The sequence below is a fragment of the Hibiscus syriacus genome, unplaced genomic scaffold (genome assembly GCF_006381635.1).
Source record: "Hibiscus syriacus cultivar Baekdansim isolate YM2019G1 unplaced genomic scaffold, ASM638163v2 tig00110187_pilon, whole genome shotgun sequence".
In the NCBI taxonomy this organism is placed as follows: domain Eukaryota; kingdom Viridiplantae; phylum Streptophyta; class Magnoliopsida; order Malvales; family Malvaceae; genus Hibiscus; species Hibiscus syriacus.
The window spans coordinates 2,234,527-2,244,865 of NW_024062618.1; the positions used below are offsets into that span (position 1 = coordinate 2,234,527).

General features: G+C 29.8%; 1 pseudogene; it reads right to left on the reverse strand.

Annotated features, from left to right (window-relative positions):
• Nucleotides 1-5,424: 5,424 nt before the first annotated feature.
• On the reverse strand, nt 5,425-6,602 carry LOC120217692 (annotated as a pseudogene).
• Between the last annotated feature and the right edge of the window lie 3,737 nt (nt 6,603-10,339).

Genomic DNA, 10,339 nt, shown 5'->3' on the forward strand with positions numbered 1-10,339 from the left:
ACCAAGTCCCAAAGCAACTCACATAAGCCCAGACTCGTTGGCCCAACCAACTCTCATCTCTGCGTCTACCTATTCCCCCAAAAATCTAGCTAACCCTTTTCCCGTCACCAAACTCAACCTCATCCACAAAATAGCTCAAATTTAATCTTATGCCCAACAACCCTAACAACCCCACCTTATCATCTATTCTCTATAAATCCAGCGTCAACGCAATCCCTGAACCCTGAAAATATAGAAATTGGAGGCTGAAACATGGGATCACAAAAAAGGATCTACATAAAAGAGAGTTGATTAGTATAAAAAAACAAAAAATTGAAGAAAAAAGGGCTTACTCATTGGGTCAAAGCTCGTTGTCAGTGATTGGAGCTTCCTCTTCCAAATCCGAGAGGTAAAGATCCTTGTTTTGTTGGAAAGAAGTACATATTTCCAAAATGAGGTCAAATGGAGGAGCGAGATCAATGACAATGTTACCGAGTAAAACTAAAATTTTAAACAGAACAAACTTCGGTGGAATTACTGAATTTTAATAAATTAAAAACTGAAATAAAATGAACTTTTGTTAAACGACATGAATTTAGTAACCTTGATCACATCGAAAAACACCTCCCGCAACAACCGCGGTATCACTGCCGCAAACAGCAAGAAAAGGAAGACGTTATTCTCTTCCATCTCATTATCATTTTCTTTAATCAAAGATTGAAGATGCTTGTATATATACTTTTCTTTGTTGTGGCTGCATACAAATCTTAAACCTGAATTAAGTTACTGATATTCAATCATAAAACGACATTTTTATACGTCCAAAAAGAATCAAAAGCCAAATATTAAAAAACAAATTATATTCAATCATTACATGTCATGTAATTTGTAAAAAAGAAAAGAAAATCAATAGCCTACAATATGTTCATGAAAAGTGACATTTCATTGACATGACATGGATCAAAGCTAAAACATATATACAAGCGATGCTCCACAATCAATATCAAAATGAAAAGAGTTGATCACATGATCTTAATATATATATTCTTTGATATGCTAGAGCCCATAGTCATTTATGGAGCTTGGAACCACAATGAAATATCCCCATCACCTAAGAAAAGAAGAAAAATAAATTAATTTAATTAAAGTGATCTTTTCTATAGAGTGAAAGGAATAATAGTCCCACATATAAAAACCCTTAAATTAAATAGAACTTTGGAACAAGTTCTTGAGGTTGAAGGAATAAATATTAAATTTTACATAACAAGTTTTTTTTTATTAATATGAAGTGATTATAAGATAATATCTATTCGAAAGACTCTGAATCATTTAATAATGAACGCTCAAATACTATTACATATATCGTGCTCGAACTCAAGACATCTAATGATAACAATCATCCCTTTAACCATTGAAATCATCATATTTATGTTACGTAATAAGTTTGAATCACGGGATTTGATGGATCACACTAGATTTATGTAAACCGGGAGAATCAATGTGTTTGTACATATTCATTTATATAATGTCATGCAATATTCAATGAATGAAAAAAAAACATTACCAAAACCTTATAATTTAATTTGTTTCCCCCAAATCATTACTAATTTTCTTATGATTAGTTAAAACCCCCGTATCACTCGGATGACATCAGGGAATATCAACTTTTGGTTTCACCATAAATTTATATTTTTTTTTACATTTTATATATTAATCATTGCACCATTTAACATTTGGGTTATCTTTTGTGATTTTAAATTTGAACATAATATTTATATAGATATTTGAGCATTAATTGTCAAATAATTAAAAATTCATTAAATAAATATGATCTAATAATCATCTCATATTATAAAAAAAATTGATTATTTTTATGTTCATTGGTGCAGAATACAATAACTTCAAGCGGCGTCCGGCGGGGGGCGCACATTGTTATATAAAAGGATAATAAAAATTCACATTCTCCATTCCTTTATTTATTTATTTATAATATGATATTGTGTATGGTTTTTTTAAGTGATATTACGTATGGTTAGTTGTTCATTTTCAGCCCATATTTATATCTATAATTCTCTTTTTAATAAGTATTAACATATTTACGGTGGATAAAATGTTCCAAAATGGATCGTCAATGTTGTCGTGATCCATCTTTACAAGTGGCAAAATTAAGAAATTGGGGCCATGGCCTTCAGCCTATATAAAGTAGTTAACTATTATTTTCAAAATAAAATTTTGGATAAGATTTTTTTTTGCCCCTACATAACATGGGTTGGGACCCCCATTTTAATACTAAATTTAGGGTTGACATGACTGTAAAACAACTCTTTAATATTAGGCGTTAGGCTTGGTTTGGTCAGGAAGGTATTAGTTTTTGGAACATTTTCAGTGTACTTCATCTTATATATAATTTCCATTTGTTTTAACTCTTTATTTTGGTTTAGCCATTGAACCATTATATTTAATCTAATTGTTACTAAACAGACAAGATAATGATAAGTAAATAAAAATATAAAACAATAACACATATATTTATAAATAAAATCTTAAATAAATAAAAATTATAGATAGAATAGATCAGGTTCATTATGTCAGCGGTAAAACTATAAGAGAAATGCAAAGAGCACCTATGGTTATGAAAATCATGGGTACATATATATATATAATATATATATATATATATTGGAACACAACAAATCGTATCACCTCCATATCAGACACAGATCCTCATTTTTTAATTTTAATTTTTTTTTTAAATTAATGCATCACATAATTTTTGAATCGGGCCAAAATTTAATTCGAGTAACAATTTTTAGTACTAATATTTTCATAAAACCTAAATGATTATGGGTGTTTCTTTGAATTAATTTCAACTCTATTAATATTATCCGAAGATTATCGATTAAATATAAGTAGCTTTATTTTTTTTCTATTCGTATACACTTTCAAATTTTCTCACTTTATTTGTATAAACTTGCAATTTTTCTCACTTTTTAATTATTTTTCCCTTTAAGCCAAATATTGTATAAGAGAGCAGGACAATCAATAATTGATGGGAATATTTTTTATTTAAAAGATACATTCACCGGTTTCCAAATTGTCTGGTGGAACACAACAATTATTCATTTGTTGAATTAATAATTATTTTCTCTCAGTTTTTTTTTACATCAATTAACTCTGCAAAATACAAGTTTTTCCCCTCTAGCTGCCTAAAACTTTCTGCAATCATTTTCGGAATTATTTATGACGGTCCCAAAAAAATTGAACTTTTAAAGAGTTTGTTAAGATTAGAGTCGTCATAGTTCGTTTTAGACCAGATATAATCAAACACTTTTAAATATGATATGCATCTAATACTAAAATCTAAATTAGGCTCGAAAGTTGGCTATACATGAAAATGTTAGAGCAACCCAATAATACCCAAAATTAATACCTTTGAAATAATAAAGTATTATTTTTTAATAATGTCAACTAGATTTCATCAATACAAATAATAGAATGAATCAAAATTACAATACTCCCAAGTATAGAGAAAAAAATAGGGACAATAATCACCAAAAACTCGTATATATACCTAAAGATACCAAAGAAAATATGAAACATTCTCTTGAGAATGACATCATACATCAAAAGAACCTAATGAACTTTATAAAACTCATTGTCTTTATCGAACGATGTGCTTTAAGAAGTGATAAAAGAATGGTGAGTGAACAAAACTATCTGGCAGACTGCTTCACTACACAATTATGATTATATTGACAGACAACCTTTACAAAAGAGGAGATTTAACTATATACGACAACCGAGAAATCAATCAAAAAATAAATATTGTGAGACTCTTTGTATGAGCACCAAAACAAACCGTAAATTTAGGCAAAAAACGTACAAAAACCATAAAGAATGTGTCACAAGAGCAGACAAAAAGAGTGTCACAAGAACATAGAAAAACAAGTCACAAGGACATATATTCTTATTTAAATTGAAAAAAAAATCAAGATAAAAGAAAAACAAATGACATAGTATGAAAAAATAAGAAAAAAATAATCACCTGCAGTCAATAACTAACTTTTAAAAAATGCTAACAATGATAAAAATGAATTATAAAAATACAAAGTATAAAACAAAAATACATATGTAAATAAATTTATATGTTAGGACTAATTTATATGAAACATGACATACAAGAGCTAAAATGATAAAAAAAATCTAAAAATATGACTAAATTGAATCAAATCAGGAATTAAATATAGTCAAAAATAATAAGAAATTATTAATGTCAAAAAATATTTCAATAATATAATTTTAATTAAGTCAATTGCATCACACGTCTTCAAAATATATTCCTTATTTTAAGTTATCCTTAACTTTTTGAGATTTCAATTTAATCTCCCTTTTTTCTTTATTCTAAATTAGTCCTTAAACTTTTGAATGTTTCAACTTCATCCATAAACTATGGCATTCGTTCTAAATTGGTCCCTAAATTTTTTTGAACAATTCAATGGGTATATGCTAATCACATCCTTTGTTAATAAAACAATTAGGTCGAGCTATATTGCTATATGTTTGAAAAACAAAATAAAATTTAGAGTTATTGTATCATATATCCTCAAACTATGATCTTTATTTTAAATTGGTCCCTAAACTTTTAAATGTTCCAATTTCATCCTCAAACCATGGCTTCCATTCTAAATTAATTTCAACCATAGTTTAACCTAAATTTTATTTTTTTTCAAATATATAATAATATAACTTGGCCTAACGATTTCATTAACAATGGATGTGATCAGTATATACGTATAGTTTGGGATGAAATTGGAATGTTCAAAAACTTTGAGGACCAATTTAGAATGAAGGTCATAGTTTGGGATGAAATTGAAATGTTCAAAAGGTTGAGGACTAATTTAAAATGATAGTTATAGTTTAGGGATGAAATTGGAACATTTAAAATTTAGGGACCAATTTAAAATAAGAGTTATAATTTGAGGACATGTGATGCAATGACTCTAAAATTTAGGTTAAACGTATTTGGATGAATTTGGGGGTGAAATTTAAAGATTCAAAAGTTTGGGGATCAATTTAGAATGAGTGTCATAGTTTGATGATGAAATTAAAATATTCAAAAGTTACAAGATTAATTTAAAATAAAAATCATAATGTAAAGATGAAATTAAAATATTCAAAAAATAAAAAATAATTTAAAATAAAAACCATAATTTGATGACATAATGCGTAATTGTTTCAAAGTTTTCCGTTATTGAAAGTGACAAAGTCCTTGCATCATCATCATTTCCAAAATGACGAAGAATCACCTTTGGATTTAACCCTTTTAAAGATTCTAATCTTTGAAGTGTATGAATTGAGTTAAACTCGGTGGTTCAACCCAAACCAAATTTATTACTTATCCGACTCATTCATTCCCTCGGACAATTATTACTTCCACTCTAAATAAAAATGAAAACCCAGAAATAATCATGTCTCAGCATTTACAAAAATTACAACTTCTAAAAGATTTGACACTTAAAAACCCGGCAACTCAGCCGGACTCAAGATCCCATAACAACTGCATGTGTTGTCTGAATTCTCACCACAGTTTCCAGGTTTAAGCTTCATTTCTTTCACTCTCCTTGTCCCTCTTGCATTGCAATATTATTTTGATTCTATGCCTATATACAAAAACTCAAAATAAAACTAATAGAAATACAGAAATAAAAACAAATAAGCAGCTTGTTGATTGAACCCTAACGGATGATTGGGTGTTTAAAAATGAATCAGATTTAAATTTGAAGAAGATTGTAAAACCCCATTTTTTTTATAAAAAGAAAAAAGAAAAACAGTAGCAGCAGTAATAGTAAGTAATATAACACTGTGTCACTGTGTAGTTTGATGATGATCAACCATCGTTCGGAGACTCGGAGATGCTCTCTAAGTGAGGTCTCCACACACCAACTCGACCCCTTCTTCGATCCCTTTGCGTCGACAGCTTCTCGGATAGTATTTCGCTTAAATACTGATCCGATACTAAAAGATTCGTCGTCGAAATCGTGTTGTTTGTTGTTCTTGTCAGCGTTGCTCCTGCTTCGGCTGTAACTAGTATGGTGTCTGCTCCTGCTGCCGCCACTGCCGTTGTCGTTGTTGTTGCTGGCGAGATTGTCTTTTTTTTTCTTCTTGGTCGATTTTGATCGACTCTTTTCGGGTGTGGAAGGGAGTGGTATAAGGAAATATATCTTCCCGCGTTGGAGATCGGCTTCGGGTGGGACGACGATGATTTTCGGGACCATACCTTCATCGGCAGCAGAGGAGGAGGGTTTCTTAAGAACGTGCTTAGGGTAAGCCCTCATGATGTCGCCGGCTTTAATAGTACCGCTGATTTCTTCGACGCGGCCATTGATGTGTACTATTCGAATCACATCGAGTGCTCCACAGGGAAGAATGCAAGAGATGCAGCACCGTATTGTGTTCTTCATAGCTCTTCTTTCTCTCTATTGTGGTATCTCATAAAGAAGAAAAGAGGGAGGAAAACTGAAGGGAATGAAAGAGAGAAATATAAGAAGAGAAATCTCTTTTTCTTTTACCTTAGCTAAACTCAAAAGAGAGTTGGAAATCACTCACATTAAAGAAGAAAAAAGCTAAAAGGTTTCCTTTTTCTCTGCTTTTTTGAGGGAATTCTTTTCACTTGCTTTGGATGAAATCTATGCCATGAATAATTGCACCGTAGTCTGTACTTTGCCTTTTTGGATCCATTGTTTAATGTTGCTATAGGTTAGAGAGCTTATGACACATGTTGGTGCATGATTGGAACTGCCAAGTAAGCCAGAACAAGACCTCCTCCAGGGGGTCCCTATGACATATGGTCCAATCAACTCGGGACACCTAGTCCCAAAATGCCACTAACATTAGATGAGTAAGCTAATTGACTTGGGGGGGGGGGGACAGGCCTTGTTTAGAGTTTTAAAAAATTGGGTATTGTGAGAAGGGAGATGGGGAGAATTGGGGTTTAGGGAAATCTTCTTTTGAGAGGGGATTGTGAATTGTGATCTTCCAATGTCCCCAAGCAATATCATGTGGCTTGTGATTTTCATTGGAAAGTGAGGTTTAGATGGTAGAGTTATTTTTGTGGTTTCACATTTTTTTCAATGCTTCGACTAAAATTGTTACCATAATTATTATGGCAAATTTCACCTTCACTTCAGTTTATATTCAAAATGCATAATTATCTCTTTTAATAGTATTATATTTATTGATGATAATATTTAAGTTTTAACGATTGTAAACGGTTTATTCTTTTTTATTTAGACAAAAGAATTGTAATCGATATTTAATAGTAGATTTATTGACGGTAAACATCGTATGATTTATGTGAAGTCTAGGAAAAAGGAATTCAAGAAGAAGATAAAGAGGCTAGCTTCCTTCTGAGTCTTGCATAGGATTTTTATAGTGACTTTTATTGTCGGTGTTAGACTAGAGTCATAATGGTTACTCACATGTTGGTAGGTTGAACGGATATGACCACCTTACAGCAGATTTAGTTTTGAAAGTTCATATGAGTCTGTCGTTGATTATATCAAATGACTTTTGATTGCATGTAGACATAGAATTCTAACAGCTTCGAGGAACTCTAGGAGATGTAGACCTCTGGAGGATATAGAGTTTTGGAGGAAGTGGAATTATGAGAACTTCAAAGAATTCCAAAGGCTTCAATGCTTGACAGACGAAAAAAATGATAGTAGATTGTTGTTTCTCGAGAGATCCGAGAAAAAGTATAATGATTTTTATTATTTAAATTTAATTTTTATGGTTAAAAAGACAACATACTTTATTACTATATCCAAAATTTAGTTTACTCAAATCCTAAATTCTATTTTACCTTGATCAAAATCTTCAAATTGAAAGTGATTGTTTTGAGTTCCCCTTCCACATGTGCAGTGGTCTTAAAGATTCTTTTCCAAGTAACCATGTCATAAAGGAGAAGAAAAGAAAATTCAAGCTAATCCCTTAAAATGAGGGTATTAAATGATTTGATTTGATGTTCTATAATTCCATTTTTCACTTGTGGGGGTCTATAATCAAAATTGGTATGACCAAATTGAAAATTAAACAAAGGTTAACAGTCAATAAAACACTATTTAATTTTAATGGAAAAAAACACTATTTGATCCTAGTAATGTCCCATCCAAGCTAGGACCCTACCAAATAAATGGTTCAGATGTAGATGTTAGTGGGCAACATGTGATAGCATGGAGAAAGGAGGGTCCATTGAATTTTCTTCGAAAGAATCTTTGGCAAAATTGCTAAATTAGCTCACCAAATCCAATCACCTTAACAATGATTAAACAAATTACTAATTAATATATGATAAATAAATAAATAAAAATTGGGTCCGCTTAATCACACATCAATCGCATTGGCAAAAGGATGTACTTTATAACATGTGCTGTTTTTGGACCAAATCCCCTTTATCTTCATCTTAAACAAATCAATTCATGTCTGAAGATTGATTTAATCACAATCTTCTTTATATATTTTTAATTTCTTACAAATTACTTTTTTATTATTATTTAACACAATACATAAATTGAATTAACCACTTTCTATTGAATTGTTTTAAAGGCGACGGTGATAAAAATATATTTTGAAAAAAATATGTATGATATATGAATATCTCATTTATATAATACAACTATCCTTAATATATATACTAAATAGTTTAGAGTGATTACAATATAATATATATTCATAATTTTTTTAATCATTGATAACATACTCTATAGACACAGTTACTCAAATTTATAACTTCTAAGAAAAATAATATTTTTCTACTACTAAATACATTCAATGAATTCTACTATATATCGAAAATTCTCAATTCGTTTGTAACATTTATATATTTACACACACGTCGAATACAAAATATTTTGGTAATATAAGTCACTGGCAGACAAAGTTTAGCTATACATCATATCCTTCAGACACGAGAAGAGATGGAATCACTTTACTCTTTCTTGGGAATTCATCGTTTTTATCCCTTCTTTTTCCTTTTTTTTTAATTCTTTCTACTGTTAGCTAATTTAGGGTTTGAGATGTATATGAGGCACACTATGCCTACAAGTTAGTCAATTTGACTAAAAAAATCAAATTCAACTTGATCATAGTCGAATGGAATGAATCAAATTTAAATATATTCACGATTGATACAAAAATTTTATTAATTTAATCAATTTTTTATACTTTATTCTTATTTCGAGATCAAATTTTAACTCAATTTAAATCTTATATGTAGATTTTCAAATTTTAAATCTAATTCAAGTTCAAAATTTCACTCATATCGTATATCTAGTTGTAGTGGCTAAAATAAAATTATAATGTCAAAATTAACCCTCAACGTTTATTAACATGATTATTTTGACCCTTATTCTTTTCTTGGAGCATTTTAACTCTCAGTATTTCATTTGGGTTAAAAAAATCTCTCTCTATATAGAAATAGTTAATTAACACACGATTAGTGCTCCAAAATAGGTCTTTTTACCCAAAAAAATGAAACGTTGCAAGCTAAAATACTTAAAAAAAAAAAGAAGAATAAGAGCTAAAATAAATATTCTTTCAAATATTAGAAACCCTTTCTCCTTAAATGAAACGTTTGAATCAAAATGCTAAAAAAATAAAAACCAAAATGATAATTTTAATAACATTGAAAGTTAATTTTAACATTTTACCTAAAATAAAAGCAACTAACGAATACTTCCTCCCTTATTTGAGTCACCTGTCTACCCATAATTATTCTCTTTTTGGACTCGAGAAATGGCATAAAAGATAAGTGATAAATGACGGGGTCAAATGGAAACCAAACCTTATCAATGGGGTTGTTTAGCAAAACCCCAATTGTGGCCGACTTCATTTCAACACTATTTCTGAACTTCCGGGTCTTTGTTTATTCCTTTGAACTCTATAAAAGGCTATATATATTTGTTACTTGTTAGGATTTTGCTAACGAGAATTTGAAATATATTTTTAGATTATTATATATAATTTCATTTTATGCATTTAACATAAGATTAATACTAGGATTTTAAAAATATCTTCATGACACTCATTATAAATAAAATGTGATACACTCTTCATATATTTATCAAATTTGCTAAGAAAATAATATCACTGAGCTTTGAGTCTTTGACCAACAAAGAACATTCTCTATGTGTTAAAAAGATAAGGGATGTGTGGTCTACTCCTGATATAATCTATTACCTTTATCTATCTCTTTCCAAGGACATATAGAGTAGCAATCGAAGCTTTCTTTTATTCAATAAAAAGAGGGGAGGAAACAAATTATAAAATCATATTTTTTTATTTCATTATTTTAAATTTTATT